This window comes from Equus przewalskii, chromosome 14 (assembly GCF_037783145.1).
Source record: "Equus przewalskii isolate Varuska chromosome 14, EquPr2, whole genome shotgun sequence".
Taxonomy (NCBI): Eukaryota; Metazoa; Chordata; class Mammalia; order Perissodactyla; family Equidae; genus Equus; species Equus przewalskii.
Genome location: NC_091844.1, coordinates 37,311,637 through 37,326,327, shown reverse-complemented (window position 1 = coordinate 37,326,327; position 14,691 = coordinate 37,311,637). Strand labels below are relative to the sequence as shown.

Sequence of the window (14,691 nt, the reverse complement as noted above, 5' to 3'; positions counted from 1 at the left end):
ATAATCTGTGGCCTCCATCTCACCTCTGGGTTATATAAGTTTTAGAAAAATCACTTTCTAAAGCAGCTGAAAGGATGGATTAGATGAGTGGGAGACTACAGGCAAGAGATAATGGCAACAGCCCAGGTGAGAAATGGTGAAGGCCGAAACCAAGTTAGGAAATACAGGAGTAAGAGTAGGTTTCAGGAGAAATATAATGAGTCCATTTGGGACATGATAAGTTCACGGTGTCTGTAGAACCTCCAAAGGAAGATATCTGTTAAACTTTGGTACTAACTCTGAGAGATGCTAGTTTTGATCTGGCAAAACTCACATTTCCCTGGATATAATCCTTCACAACCGGACAGTGACTTGCCTTTTCAGCCCACACCATGTATTCTATGCTTCATGGAGCTACTTGATGTTTCCCAAACAGGACATACATATTCATATTTCTGTCTTTACTCATGCTGTTCCCTTTGAATGAAATGCATTTCCCAATTGTATTTATTTATAAAAATCCAACTCATCTCTTAAAATCCAATTGAAATGTCAATATCCTCTGTTAGAAAATAGGCTTTCTCAAGGACAGGGCTCTTTGTTTTGTTCACAGATATAGCTCATAACTCTAGAATAGTGTCTTGCACATAGTAGGCATTAAGAAATATTTCTTGAGTAAATGGATAAATATCTTGAATGAATGGGTGAATGTCTAAGAATTAGCCATTCCTAATTCTTCTCTCCCTAGTCATAGAGCAAGTATTAGTCTATTCCACATGCTTAACAAACATAGGCTTGAGAAAGATATGTCTTTCCTGGTAAAAAAAAAATGAGGCAAGTAGAAAGCTCTGTCTAGTAGTGTCCCCTGCTTCCTGCCTTTGAAAATGGTTGTGATATTTGGAGCTTTTGCATCCATCTTGTGACGATGAAGAGAAGGCAAAGGGATTCACAGAGATACCAACCTAAGCCTTTACATTAAACTGCTAAACCAATGCCAGCAAGTACCTAATTCTGAACTTACTATGTTAGATAAATAAAATTCTCTTGCTTAAGATCTATTAGTCTGTTATTTTGTTACTTGTAGCCAAAAATATTCCCAAATTAGTAGAGGAGGTTAAAAAGTCTGGATAATAATACAATCTGATAAATAACGTTACATATGAAATCCATTTAAAATGCCTAATTTGATTCTGAAATTGTGTTTTTGAAAGTAGCACTTATGTATCTTTTAAAAATATTTCTCATAAGTTACACAATCTAGCATTAGTGTTGCCATAGTCTTCGCTGTCTCTTCTGTTAAACCTCATCCTGTGGATAATTGTGTCAAAATGAAGAAATTATGATTTCAAAGGAATATGTTTGTCAACTCTGGTTTCACAGAATGGCCTACTAAAGTTAAAATGAAAATTAAAGGGACAGAATAAAGTAAAAACGGAAAATTAACTTTAGTGAAAATTCCAAATTTATCCATGCAAAAGTTTCAAAGCAATTATATTGCAAAATAATGGAGCTGTATCTACATTTTCAAAAAAAGTTAAGTAAGATTTTTGATTTATAGACATTGCAAAAGACTGGGGAGTTAATGACAGAGCACATTACACAATTTTGTTCCTATTAAAAAATACTCCAAGCCATTTTACAGAACCATTTTTTAAACTGTTTAAAAAGTATAATGAGAACTCTATGTTTTTCTCTGTTGCACTTGCCAAGTGTCATCAGGGCCCGAGTGGTGTTTTAAATTGCTTTTATAAATGAATGGTGTAGCCAATCATCAGTTCCTAGAAGTGTTGAACAAATGAAGAAGATATTCAATAAGAAATCATCAAGTGTAATAAATAATAATCCTGGAGACTTTATAATAGATTTTTTTAAAAAAAGGAATTGTTTATTAAAACCATTTCTAAGAAATTTCATTATCGGGAACTGTTCTGCATTACTGGGATTACTGTACTGTGAAGAATAGGGTTATCAACATATTCTTATTTTTTATTCACAGGCACTATTTAGTCACGAAACACTTATAAAGTTAAGAAAGCATTGAGCTGGGTCTGGAGTTGGAGGAAACACAAATGAATGAGGCAGAGTCCCTCCCCTCCAAGAAGCTTTCTTTGTAGAGTGGCAGCCAGTCACACAGGCAGAAAGCCTCTGAACCACATCCCAGTAGTTCTTTTAAGGTTGGGTCTATCAGAATCTAAGGGTGGGAGAGCAGTCCAGATGGATGGCTTTATTTGTTTGTTCATTAAGGAGCCGCATTTAAATCCCATACCAGTGAAACTGTTGATGTTAGTCAAGCCCATGATGAGATGATAACTTCAGCCTATGTGATGGCTACAAGCACTAATGCAAAATATCATAGCAAAAACAAAAGAACTGATAGAATGGAGTCAAGCCGTCTTTGTTTTTGTTTTTGACTGTAATAAGATATTGCTGTTATTTTAAGGAGTTAAAGTCAACATTTCCTGATCCGAAACTTGCTTGTTTCATGATAATGTTTTCAGAAACAAAAATGAAGATAGTTATTAGAATTCCATATCTTGTCTCTTGGCAGTATTATGTTTTCAGTTATGCAACATATTTAAGTTGGGGTATGCAGGTTGATCAATTCTTACAGAAATTCCTTCCAGAATTAAAAATGTTATTATGGGTAATTATCACTAAAAAGAAAATTAATTACATCTTATGTAAAGATAATTAGAATTGGAATTCAAAAATTGTGAGGCTGAAAACATATCCACAAAAAACCTTGTACAATAATATTCATGGAAGCTTTACTCATAATAGCCAAAAAAAGAGAGAAATAATTCAGATGTCTATTATTAGGTGACTAGATAAACAAACTGCGATACTGTGATGGGTTGAATAGTGGCTCCCCAAAAGATACATCCACCTGGAACCTGTGAATGTGACCTAAATTGGAAAAAAGGATCTTTGCAGATATAATCAAGGATCTTGTGATGAAACCATCCTTGATTAGGGTGGGCGTTAAATCCAATGACACTGTCCATATAAGAGACAGAAGAGAAGAAAGACACAGAGAGACAAAGGAAAAGGCCATGTGCAGACAAAGGCAGAGATTGGAGTAAGGCTGCCACATGCTTGATTTCAGCCTTGTGGCCTTAAGAGCTGTGAGAGAATAAACTTCTCTTGTTTTAAACCATGAAGTTTGCGGTAATTTCTTAAGAGAGCCCTAGGAAACTAGTAACAGGTATGTTCATACAAACTGTGGTATATTCATTCAACAGAATACTATTCAACAATAAAAAGGAATGAACTCTGATACCCTCAACAACATGGATGAATCTCACCAAACTAGTTGAATGAAAGAAGCCATGTAGTCAGACACACAGACACTGTATAATTTTATTTATAAGAAGCTCAAGAACAAGCAAAATTAATCTATAGGAGTAGAAATCAGAAGAGAAGTTAACCTGTGTGGGTCCACGTGGGGATTGACTGGAAACGGGCATGAAGGTACTTTCTGGGGCAACGGAAATGTTCTACATCTTGATTAGGATGGTGATTACACAGGTGAACACATCGTCAACTCATCAGAAAGTGCACTTAAGAGCTGCCACATTTTATTCAATGTAAATTAGATGTTAATAAAAATACTGAGAAAACAACAAGCAAGTAGCAATAAGGATTGAAATTACGTACTAAGGCCGAGGTTGGCCAGCTACAGCCTACGGGTCAAATCTGCCCTGCTGCCAACAAAGTTTTACTGGAACACAGCCAAACCCAATCATGTACATATTGCCTGTGGCTGCTTTCACCCTACAAAGTCAGAGTTGAGTAGTGGTGACAGAGACCGTATGGCCTGCAAAGCTGAACATATTTACTATCTAGCCCCTACAGAAAAAGTCTGCCAACCCCCACACTAAAATTATAGTCTATAGCTATGGATGCCCTTTCTTGCCTAACATTTTGTAATTCTCATTATACTCAACGGTATGCATTAGCAGTGTTTGTTAAGACACTTGAAACATTTTTACCCTAGGCACTTAAGTGAGATTTTGAGCTAAACCTTACGATTCGTAGTGCATTCCTTTGTTTTTCTTTCATTTGCCATTTTTCAGCACAGTTAATAGTTCACTACTGCACTGCCCAAAGTCATGACATTCTATCCATATATGCATTAACTTATATGGCCTCACCTGTGAGGTATGCTCGGAACTAAAGGAGCTCAAAATATGCCACCTCAAAATATGCTGCTCTGGCATATTAACTCTTTTGAGGTTAAAGGCACTTGAAAAACAGCATATACAAGAAAAACACTGACTTTTCTTCTTTTTCTTAAAAGCAGGAGATGGAATTCCTGTATGAGTGATGTCCTCTCTATATCAGAAGGAAAATTACATTCTTATCATCAAGAAGTTAAGACTGAGAGAATTTCACACAAACAGACCTTATTAAAATAATTCTTATCTTCCTTTATCCTCCCCTATGGATAGTTTTGTCACTTTTCCATAATTGCCCCTCTTTGTTCAACCTAATATAAAAGCAAGTAGGTTTTTCCATTTCTTTGGGTATTCATTCCTTAAGAGGGCTCCTGTGCCATGTAAAATTTGTCTTAAATAAATTGGTATGCTTTTCTCCTGTTGATGTCTTATGTCAACTTTTTTTTTTTGAGGAAGATTAGCCCTGAGCTAACATCTGCTGCCAATCCTCCTCTTTTTGCTGAGGAAGACTGACCCTGAGCTAACATCCATACCCATCTTCCTCTACTTGTTTTTATATGTGGGACACCTACCACAGAATGGCTTGCCAACCAGTGCCATGTCCACACCCGGGATCTGAACCAGTGAACGCCGGGCCACCGAAGCAGAACGTGCAAAATTAACTGCTGTGCCACTGGGCCGGCCCCTCTTATGTCAATTTAATTCTCAGGTCCAGTCAAAAAGAAGCCTAAGAGGGCTGAAAGAGAAAATTGGCAACAGGTGGGGCCAGGGCCGAGCGAACTCAAGTAGCAGCTGAAGTGATCCCGAGGGGCCATGGGACAAATCTTAGGGAGGACCAAGCCAACTTGGTTGGATTCTTCCAGGAACAGTCATCAGAGGGGTCTAATCCGATGGCCTAGGGACTCTCAGGTAAGAGACTCTCAGCTTAGAAAGTCAAAACTGTCAGTCAGACAGGGCTTTTCATCCCCCTTAGAATAAAAACCAAAATCCTTAAAATGGTCTCCAAGGCTGTGAATAATGTGTCACTGTCTATTTCCAGCCTTTCTTCTTCCTCTCCTTCTACAAATTCTCTTAACAGGAGGGACATGATCTGTGTTGACCATCAGAGATTCCTCTGGCAGCAGTTGGGAAGAGGATGGAATTGAGTACAGTTAGGGACTGCTGGGATAACTTAAGCAATAAGGAATCATCTAATGAACGCCTGAATTAGGAGAGTGACAGTGGGAATGAAGAAATGATGGATTCCAGGATAAAGAAAATATCTATTATTCACTCAGTGAAATACTATATAGCAATGAAAATGAACAAACTATGGCTACATACAACAAGTATGAATGTCACAAACATGATGTTGAGTAAAAGCAGCAGGACACAAATGTATATAAACAGTATAATTCCTTTCACATGAAGTTCAAAACACAAAAATGAAACTATGTTTTTTGAAAATGCTTCTAGATGTGGTTTAATAAAGAAAAGCAAGGAAACAATTATCAGGAGTCAAGATAGTGGTTACCTCCGGAGGGGAGAGAGAGGCATACAGGGGCTGCTGGTGCACTTTTCTGTATGTATTGTTTATGTTATATCATAATTTAAAACAAAGTTAAAAAAAGATGAAATCTACAGAAACAGTTGAAGTAGATGTAATTAGAATTTATACATGGAAAGAGAGAGGACTTGAAGTCAGACAGCCCTGGGTTCAAATCTTGGTTCTGTTACTTATCAGTGGTGTGACCCTGAACAGTTATTTAACCTCTCTAAGCCTTGATTTTTACTGGGGGAATTAATAGGACCACTATTAAGATTAAAGTTCTCTTCTGTTTGATTATTTCTCCCTAAAACAGTCACCCCTTTTGATTGATCAGCTGAGTAAACGTCCCTCAAATTACTGAGTTTATTAAAGACAGTGAAATTTTCTGTGTCCTACTAATGATATGATTTCCTCAGTGCCTTTACAGGTCAGGCGGCTGGGGTTTCTCGCAGGTGGAGGATATGAAGCCATCTGTTCTCCTTGCCTCTTGGTTCACAATCTCCTGGAGGGCTTATTAAAACAGCTTCCTGGGCCCCACTCACAGTTCCTGATTTATAGGCCTGTAGTGAGGCCTGAGACTTTGCATTTCTAACAAGTTCTCAGGTGATGCCTTGCTACTTGCCTAGGGACATTTTGAGAACCACTATTATAGCCCAAAGCAGACAAGCTGGCAAATTGGGACCCCTTCACTTGAAGGGAGGCAGGAGAGAGCTTCTTTGCCCTTCAGCTTTCCAAGTACAAGCAAGAAAGACGCTCTTTTCTCAGACACTTGGAAGGAGAGTGACTCTGTCTATTTGTGCAGCCCTCTTGTCCATTCCTGATAGGACTTGGCTTTCCCAAGCTATGGACTTGAGACTCACATGTCCAATATCTACCCTCTCCTATGGATGGCCTCAGAAACACAGGTTACCTCTGAGGGCCTGTGGTGGTTGCTTTTAGTTGCTGGTAGCTCCAGTAAGGAATTGGCGGGGGTGGGGAGGGGGGTTGGTCAGGAACATGTATTCAGGTCATTTTCTTCCCAGAAACTCCTGTGAGAATTAAGGGAGATAAAAAAGCATAATACCTGGGACATTAAGAGCACTCAACAAATGTTAGCTGTTATTGTTATGACTTCAACTTTTTTGAGGTAGAGGTTTGCAAAGATGGCTGCATCATAACAGAGTACGTAGGATGAGCAGGTTTATCAGGAAGGCAATTAGCTTAGTTAGGAACATTTTAATATTTGTATCTTCATATTCACAAATTTCAAGATCATGGCTCTAAGGTTAAAATTGAGGAATTTTATAAAACAGAGCTAACAAGTTATATGAGAGACAGCAGAAGGTTTCTGGAGCTTCCTTTGGGAAATGGAGATATGACCCAGTTTGAGACTTAACTAGCTAGACTATATCCCAAATTCTAGCAGCTGACTGGCTCATGGAGACTAGTTATTGAGAGCAGGCAGTAAGCACATGTTAAGCTTGTGATGTGCTTTGGCAGAATGTCTTGACAAACCTCTCTCATTCTTTAAACACGTGGTTCCAAAGTTTCTAAATAAAGTTCAGTCTGAACCTTGACTTTACCTCCTGTGGTTGTTGGGGAAGCAGATTTTGCAATGCCTCATTAAATACGTCAGGGTTTTGCTTTCTGCAAAAAACATTCTTTTCAGCCAAGAGTTTCTTTTTGACACATTCCTATATTTTAATACTTGTATCTCAGCTATCTATTCTAATATTATCTTTCAACTTCAAACTTTCTTTTACCCTCTTTTATCTTTCTTCATAGACCTTACTACTACTTGACATTTTATTAAATATTTATTTGTTCATCATCTTCTTCCCTCCTCCAAGTATACTCACAGGGCATAGACTCAGTTTTATTTACTGCTGTATCCCCAGAACATAGAACAGTACCTGGAACAGTAGGTAGTTAATAAGTATTTGTCGACTTAATGAATTAATGGCCTCTCCGCTATGCTTACTCTTTCCTTTTTAGGCAGATGAGTTCTTTTCTGTGTATCTATGCAGATAGGCCAAATACGACTGCCCCAGAATGATACACTTATTCCCCAAGTGACCAACACTAAATGATCAGCATTTCTGAGTTCCAATTCCAAATTCCTAGCAGAGAAAATCTGACTGGTACAGGTTGGGCCAGTTGTCTCTCTTTGGTCCAATTAGGTATGGCTAGGTGACAGCTCACAAAGTGCACATGATCACAGAGGTCTCTCCCAGATGGAGTAGAAGCTTTTAGAAAGGGAGGGTCTGGGCAAGCAGGTACTCAAAACTTGTCTTATGTTTGCTGTAAGGGCAATCTGAGGAAACCTGAAAGCCACCATAGAAATGCAAGCAATTATAATGTTCACTGACAGAAGAAACACTGATAGAAGAAACAGAATCAATAAGGTAAAATTATTTATTGATTCAAGATCATCCTTAGCATTGGTCTACATTGTGACAATGATATTTAAAATTTTTAATTTCTCTTGCTTTATCGTCATCCTCGTTAATCCATTGCCTGGACTCCTAGAATCTTAACTTCTTGCCCCTGCCCCAGCCTTCCCTCCCTTGAGCCTTAAGTAATCTTTAAAACTTATTGTTCACTTTTCCCTTCTTGGTAAGTGATGCTAAGATTGCTTGTCATTTTGTTCCTCAAGAAAATTGCCTAATATTTGCTTTTTGTTAGGAAATATACCACTTTATATTATGGAAGCCTATGAATTTGTATTTTTTGTGTATTGAAAAACAGAGATACATATTTTAAATGATTATGATAAAAGTAACACATGCATGAGTTAAAAAAAATTCAAACAGTTGAGTAGAAAAATGAAAGATTAAAAGGTAGCCCAATCACTGTCCATAACCTAACTCTACCTCCTAGAGTACTTTGTTGACCAGGATCTAGGTAGGAAATTTTAGGCACACACACACACACACACACACACCACCCCTCCCGCCAAAGCTGAAAAAAGTTTCACCAATTTTACTTACCTTTACTAGTGCAATGCAACTTTATATTTCCTTTTTCCTTTTACTTCTCTTTCTTCTAATGTAGGTTGTAACGCACTAAATTGATTATACTCCCACAGTTTGAAAATCACTACCCTAAAGGTAGCTACATCAAACTATTTTTAGTACTTCAGATAGCTATCTCCATAACTGAAAACAATGCACATACACTGCCACTTTTTTGTTCGACTCCTGACATTTTATTTGACTCCACTCTTTGAAAATGGACAATAAGAATTTTGCTCAATTACATTACTCTCCATTTTCTTCCCCTAGTCTCCTCTTTGCAATTTTTATTATATTATATTCAGTTCTATTTGTTACTTTATTGCTTTAAAGAAAATACTTAAACCTCTATTTCTTGATCCACCCCCTTCAGAAAGTGTCTCTTGACTCCTCCATTATGTAAGATCAACACAGTTCTAGAAAACGGAAAATCAAGAATCACCAGATAGGGGCCGGCCCGGTGGCACAGTGGTTAAGTGTGCAAGTTCCGCTTCTAGGCAGCCCGGGGTTTGCTGGTTCGAATCCCGGGTGCGGATGTGGCACCGCTTGGCAGGCCATGCTGTGGTAGGCATCTCACATATAAGGTAGAGGAAGATGGGCACGGATGTTAGCTCAGGGCCAGTCTTCCTCAGCAAAAACAGGAGGACTGGCAGTAGTTAGCTCAGGGCTAATCTTCCTCAAAAAAAAAAAAAAAAAATCACCAGATATTTGAGGAAGACCAACTACACCAAAGAGAGGGACAATGATAAACAAAACAGAAAACTTAAACATGAAGGACATGAAGATTACTCCAGAGAATTAAAGATACTATACACATAAAACAAGAATAAGCTATATAAAAGTGACAATCAGAGTACAAGAAATAATGCTTGGGAATTAAGAACGTAATTGCCGAAATTAAACCCTTTGATAAAAGGGATGAAGGTAAAGTCTGAGAAATGCCTGGAACATACAGCAAAGACATAGTATTAGAGAAAAGTTTTGACATGTGGTGTATCAATCCAGGAACTTCATCATCCACCTATGTCCATTTTATTAAATTGTTGGACCCATTATTCAGCCTACCACAGTGACTATCAAGAATTTGAAGGGGCTGGCCCTGTGGCCGAGTGGCTAAATTTGCGTGCTCCACTTTGGCAGCCCAGGATTTCCCCGGTTTGGATCCTGGGCACAGACATGGCACTGCTCATCAGGCCATGCTGAGGCAGTGTCCCACATACCACAACTAGAAGGACCCATAACTAAAATACACAACTATGTACTGGGGGGAGCTGGGGAGAAAAAGCAGAAAAAAAAAAAGAATTTGAAGAGATTACCATTTGAAAGTCTTGACCAGAAACTGTGTGTAGCTATTTAAAGCATAAAACCTGATTCAAAAAAGGTTATGTTCATGCAGGCAAGTTCGAATTTCTCATTCAAAAATTTGGAAAGATTTTTATCTCACAGTTTTATACAAATTCAATATTTAATATTCCCATTACTTTGCATTTATTTTTATTTTTATAATTTTATATATATTTAAAAAGCAATTAATTTTTCACCAAGTCCCATATAGATGTCCACAAATTCCCTCCAGATTATCCAGGATGCCATACAAATATTGTCATTTTTCTCTCTGAGCCATAATGTGGAGAAGGTTGGGAAATATAGCTCTTCAAATTTCAGGAAACTAATACAATGGAGAAAAGAAGGCTGGGAGTGTAAGTGAGCAAAATCCATATCTATTTTGTAACAGGAAATCAAAACATACAATGTCTAAAAGCCATAAACCAAAGAAATAGCAATATAAGCATTTAGAAATAACTATGAGGTAACAGTCAAGAGAAAAATAACTGCCTCTAGGGTGCAGGGTTGGAGTAAAGAGAGGTAGTGCAGGAGAGTACTGCTATTCATTATGGGCGTTTGGGTACTAGTTAGATTTCACTTTTTAAAAGATGTGCATTCTCATTGAAAGTTTTTTAAAAAGTTCAATTAAAAATGGTACCAGAACTTAACATTAATATACCACATTTTTTTCTGTGATCTATTCTCTAAATATGACATTCCTCCTCCTTCTCACTCTAGAGAGGGAAAAACACTGTTACTTTTTATTTCCTAATCATGTTACCCACTTAATGAAATATAATTACCCAACTATTTAGGACTCATCCAAAGAATAGTCCTGAGGATCTTCTCTTTAATATTTAGTTAGGGCGGCGGGTATGAAACGCTTAAAATAAATTCCCTGAGACTAAGTTAGGGAACAGAAGTTCTTTATCCTCTCCTTCCCAGTGGTGGCACTGGCAGGAAGTTTAATAAGCTAGACCAGAGGCAGAGATGTTTGGAAAACCATCAAAAGACGTTTGATGGAACGCACAACAGGGAATCTTTAGTACGGTTGAAAGAGGAAGAAAAAATAGGATTAAACCAAATGCTTTTCTATTTCACAGCTCTTGTCTATGAGGATTTCAAAGTCAATAAGAATAAGTAACTTCATCATCTATTCATACATCACTACAGAAAAGCAGAATAATGTTTATTCAATCTTATGGGTTTAGTAAGAGATGTGTTATTTCTTAGTGAGTTTTTTTTCTATTTCCAAATTATGATTACATAATGATCTATGTTTATTAAAAACCTTGAAAGAATATACGGTGTTTCTTTGTGGTTATTCCTGGGCCTGCTTACTAAAGGAAATGACTTCTCTGCCTCTATAATCAAGGGAGGTGTGGAGATGCAGTTTGGCACATGAGTGAAATACAATTTCATGGGCATCACCATTTCTTACCAACCATCTCCTCTGGGTAACATGCAGAACAGGACAAACAAGAGACAACACAGTAAGGACCTGCCTTCTATGCAACTTTCAAAGGAAAACCTAGACGGGAATTATTGATAAAGGTGAACAAGATAATGCATGTTGTGGTTAAACTGCATTCTTGTGAGCCTGATGACTTTTAAAACTACTTAGATTGGTTTATTAACTCTTTAGATAATCACCTGTAATGTGAGACAACTCTGTTTTTAAAGCATCTTAGTTATTTGAAATAATTGCTGCTGTTTTGGTATAAAAGTTATATAACCTTCAAACATAGTTTAAAAATCATACTATGAACAAATGGAAGGATATGTCATAATTTAAATTCACAACTTGTTTCAGCAAACTTCCTGATTCATTAGCAACAGGGTGTTGGCAACAGGAAAAAATGTAGTCTTTCTGTTCCTCAAGTATTTGGAAACGTCATTAAATTTTTAGACTACTCATTCATTAGTAGTCTGTTCTACAGATATTATTTGGTATCTTTTTCCAGTTAACCCTGTTTGGTTACTTTTTCACTCAAGTGAAATGCCCTATTGTTAGATCTAGTCAGTAATTGGCAACTTCAGGCTGACTAACAGTAGCCCCTTTTTCCTCTTTCATGTGGGTGGTCTAGGATTTAGATGAGTACAGATGGGAGCCAATATTGAGTGTGGGCAACAGTCTGGTGTATAACTGTTGCCTGGTCTCTTGGCTAAACACTTTGCACATGACATAGAAATTTCTACGTCTCTGAGATGTTCTCCAAAACTGCACTGTTTTATTTTCTTCTGTGTATGGGATGGGGGTAGGATAGACAAGAAAAAAATAAAAGACCACACACATTGTTGACCTGTCTACTTATTTCATACTTCAGCAATTTCTAAGCCACTCCTTACTGGATAATGCTCATCTTGGGTAGTTTGCAAAGCTTACTGTAAAGTCATCAGGACATTGCATTTGCTGCTATTATTCTAATACTTTGGCCCAAGTTCACAATCTAGGTGGAAATAACTGAAACAAAAATTCTTTATGTCTAAATGTAAATTAAATTGTTTATTTTATTTAAAGCTCTCAAAGAGTAGAGAACAGGATACAATACTGCAAGTTAAAAAGATTTAGTGGCACTAAACTGGTCATTCATTATATACTTATCGAGTACTTGCTATGTACCAGATACTGTGCAAGCACTAAATCTAAAAAGGCACCAAAAACAATGCTTAGAAATAGGGCAGCAGCTGTTGTTTGCTTGTTGATGACAGAATGTTCTTACGTAAAGAAAAAAAGATATGGAAAAGTTGTTATACATCCCAGGACATAGGACTGGGTATATTAAACTGAATTTTCTCATGTTTCAATGGGGAAGTAGAAAGAAGGAATGAGAAAATTACAGGCAGAATTTATATCATCCTTGGATGGTAGCATATGGTACCAGTGAAAACTTGGCTTCCAGGCTTTTTACTCTACGATCCATCTCGTTCCAATTCATCCCTGCAGACACAGTCCTTCCCAGACCCCCGTCATCCTCCTCCTTTAGATTCCCCTCAAGTTTCTGCAAAGGTATAATCTGTAAATCTATCTATCCACGTTACAGATTGCTAAAGTTACAGATATCAGCATCATGCACCTTGAAGGAAAGTTCCATAGCAGTGTATTATGAAAAAGAAGATTAAACACACACACACAGCCAGAGAAAGCAATTTTTCAGGTATTAAAATGTATAAATATATAGAGAAATAGGCAACTGCCTTCTAAGCAGACTTGAAACTACTACGGCCATGATCCTCTTTCTCCCCTATTCCTATGTTATCTGCCCAGTAAGGTTGTTTCCAGTGGCTGTGAGGGAGTGGGAGGCTCTTCTACAAAACATTTGGGATTCAGAATCTAAATTTAAACCACTGAATAAGGAAATTGCATTTTACAGGGCACTATTTGGAAACAATATTTGGTAATATAGCTTATAGGGTGCTACTTTTTTAAGAGTCAGCCTCTGGGTGTTCTAGACTTAACCACTGAAGACAAGTAATTTTACTTTTTGGAGATTTCTTGAGGCAGCAAATATACAACATCCTTTGGTACTACATCTCAATATTTAGTCACGCATAAATCCAGATGTCATTGTCAAGGTATTACCAAGTGCTCTTGCTGCAATTAAAACTCACTTCCTCTCCCTTAATCATCTGTAAAAGTAGAAATAACTGATCATCCTTCTTACACTAAATCTTGTTTAATTAAAGACTCTTCATTGACCTTCAACTTTATCTTTTGCAGGCTAAGCAACCATATGAGGCCCAAATCTTTTGGTGGTATTTTATTTTGGTGTTAACGCTTATTGATAAATATTGCTTATTTAGTGCTGGAACAATTTCTTGATTGCACACAAAGGATGTGGAGATTCTGATTAAGATCTTCAGTCTCCAAATGCTGTTACTCAAGTGTAGACATCTGGATTTTTAGACACTTCTTTGGTTTTATTTGGGGGAAATCAGTTTTATAGCTGAGAGGTTTTGGGGTGTAATCTTTTTGGATTTCACGTAAGAAATACACTACCAAGGGTTGTCATTCTCTAGTACGACAAATGAATCACTGGCCTTTTCTGTGTTGTCTGATAACATTCCATACGAATATATGGCACTAAAAAAAGCAAAGTTTGTTTAGAGAATGAGTTATTTAAAATTCTCAGTTTACCTTGGTTGATTAGTGTTGTCCAAATCCTCAGACTCTTCTAGAACTTGGTTTATTGAAGGCGCTGACAGTGCACTTGTCCTGGTGTAGGCTGATTGAGTCATGCAGTGTAAAGTCTGAGATATACCCATTGACAGGCGCACTGAGTCTTACAGGTAGGTGCGGTTGGCAATAATAGGTGTGATTTGGCGGGCGATGGGCTGGCCCTCTTGCAGTTCCCACGTCCCTGCCAACGTTCTATCTTTTAACATCCTCTTTCCTTGAGAACTTCAAGAATCTATTAAAAGGTAAGCATTTCTTTTTTTTTTTTTTTTTTTTTTTTTTTTGTTTTTTTTTTTTAAAGATTTTTTATTTCCTCCTTTTTTTTCTCCCCAAAGCCCCCCAGTACACAGTTGTATATTTCCTGTTGTGGGTTCCTCTAGCTGTGGTACGCGGGACGCCGCCTCAGCGTGGCCCGATGAGCAGTGCCATGTCCGCGCCCAGGACTCGAACCAACGAAACACTGGGCTGCCTGCAGCGGAGCGCGCGAACCCAACCACTCGGCCACGGGGC

The 14,691-nt window shown here is 37.7% G+C and overlaps 1 protein-coding gene and 1 long non-coding RNA gene across 2 annotated transcripts in view; one reads left to right on the top strand and one right to left on the bottom strand.

The window, feature by feature from the left end:
* Positions 1-14,691, bottom strand: part of LOC139075548 (uncharacterized) — a 91,895-nt gene that overhangs the window by 76,652 nt on the left and 552 nt on the right. Inside the window, exon 2 of the long non-coding RNA XR_011526043.1 lies at positions 14,143-14,416. This is a non-coding gene — a long non-coding RNA (uncharacterized lncRNA). The remainder of the gene's footprint in view (positions 1-14,142; positions 14,417-14,691) is intronic.
* The window catches only part of UGP2 (UDP-glucose pyrophosphorylase 2), a 51,018-nt gene continuing 50,099 nt past the window's right edge, over positions 13,773-14,691 (top strand). The window contains exon 1 of the mRNA XM_070572529.1: positions 13,773-14,426. The gene's annotated coding sequence lies outside the window, so the exon portion shown is untranslated. The remainder of the gene's footprint in view (positions 14,427-14,691) is intronic.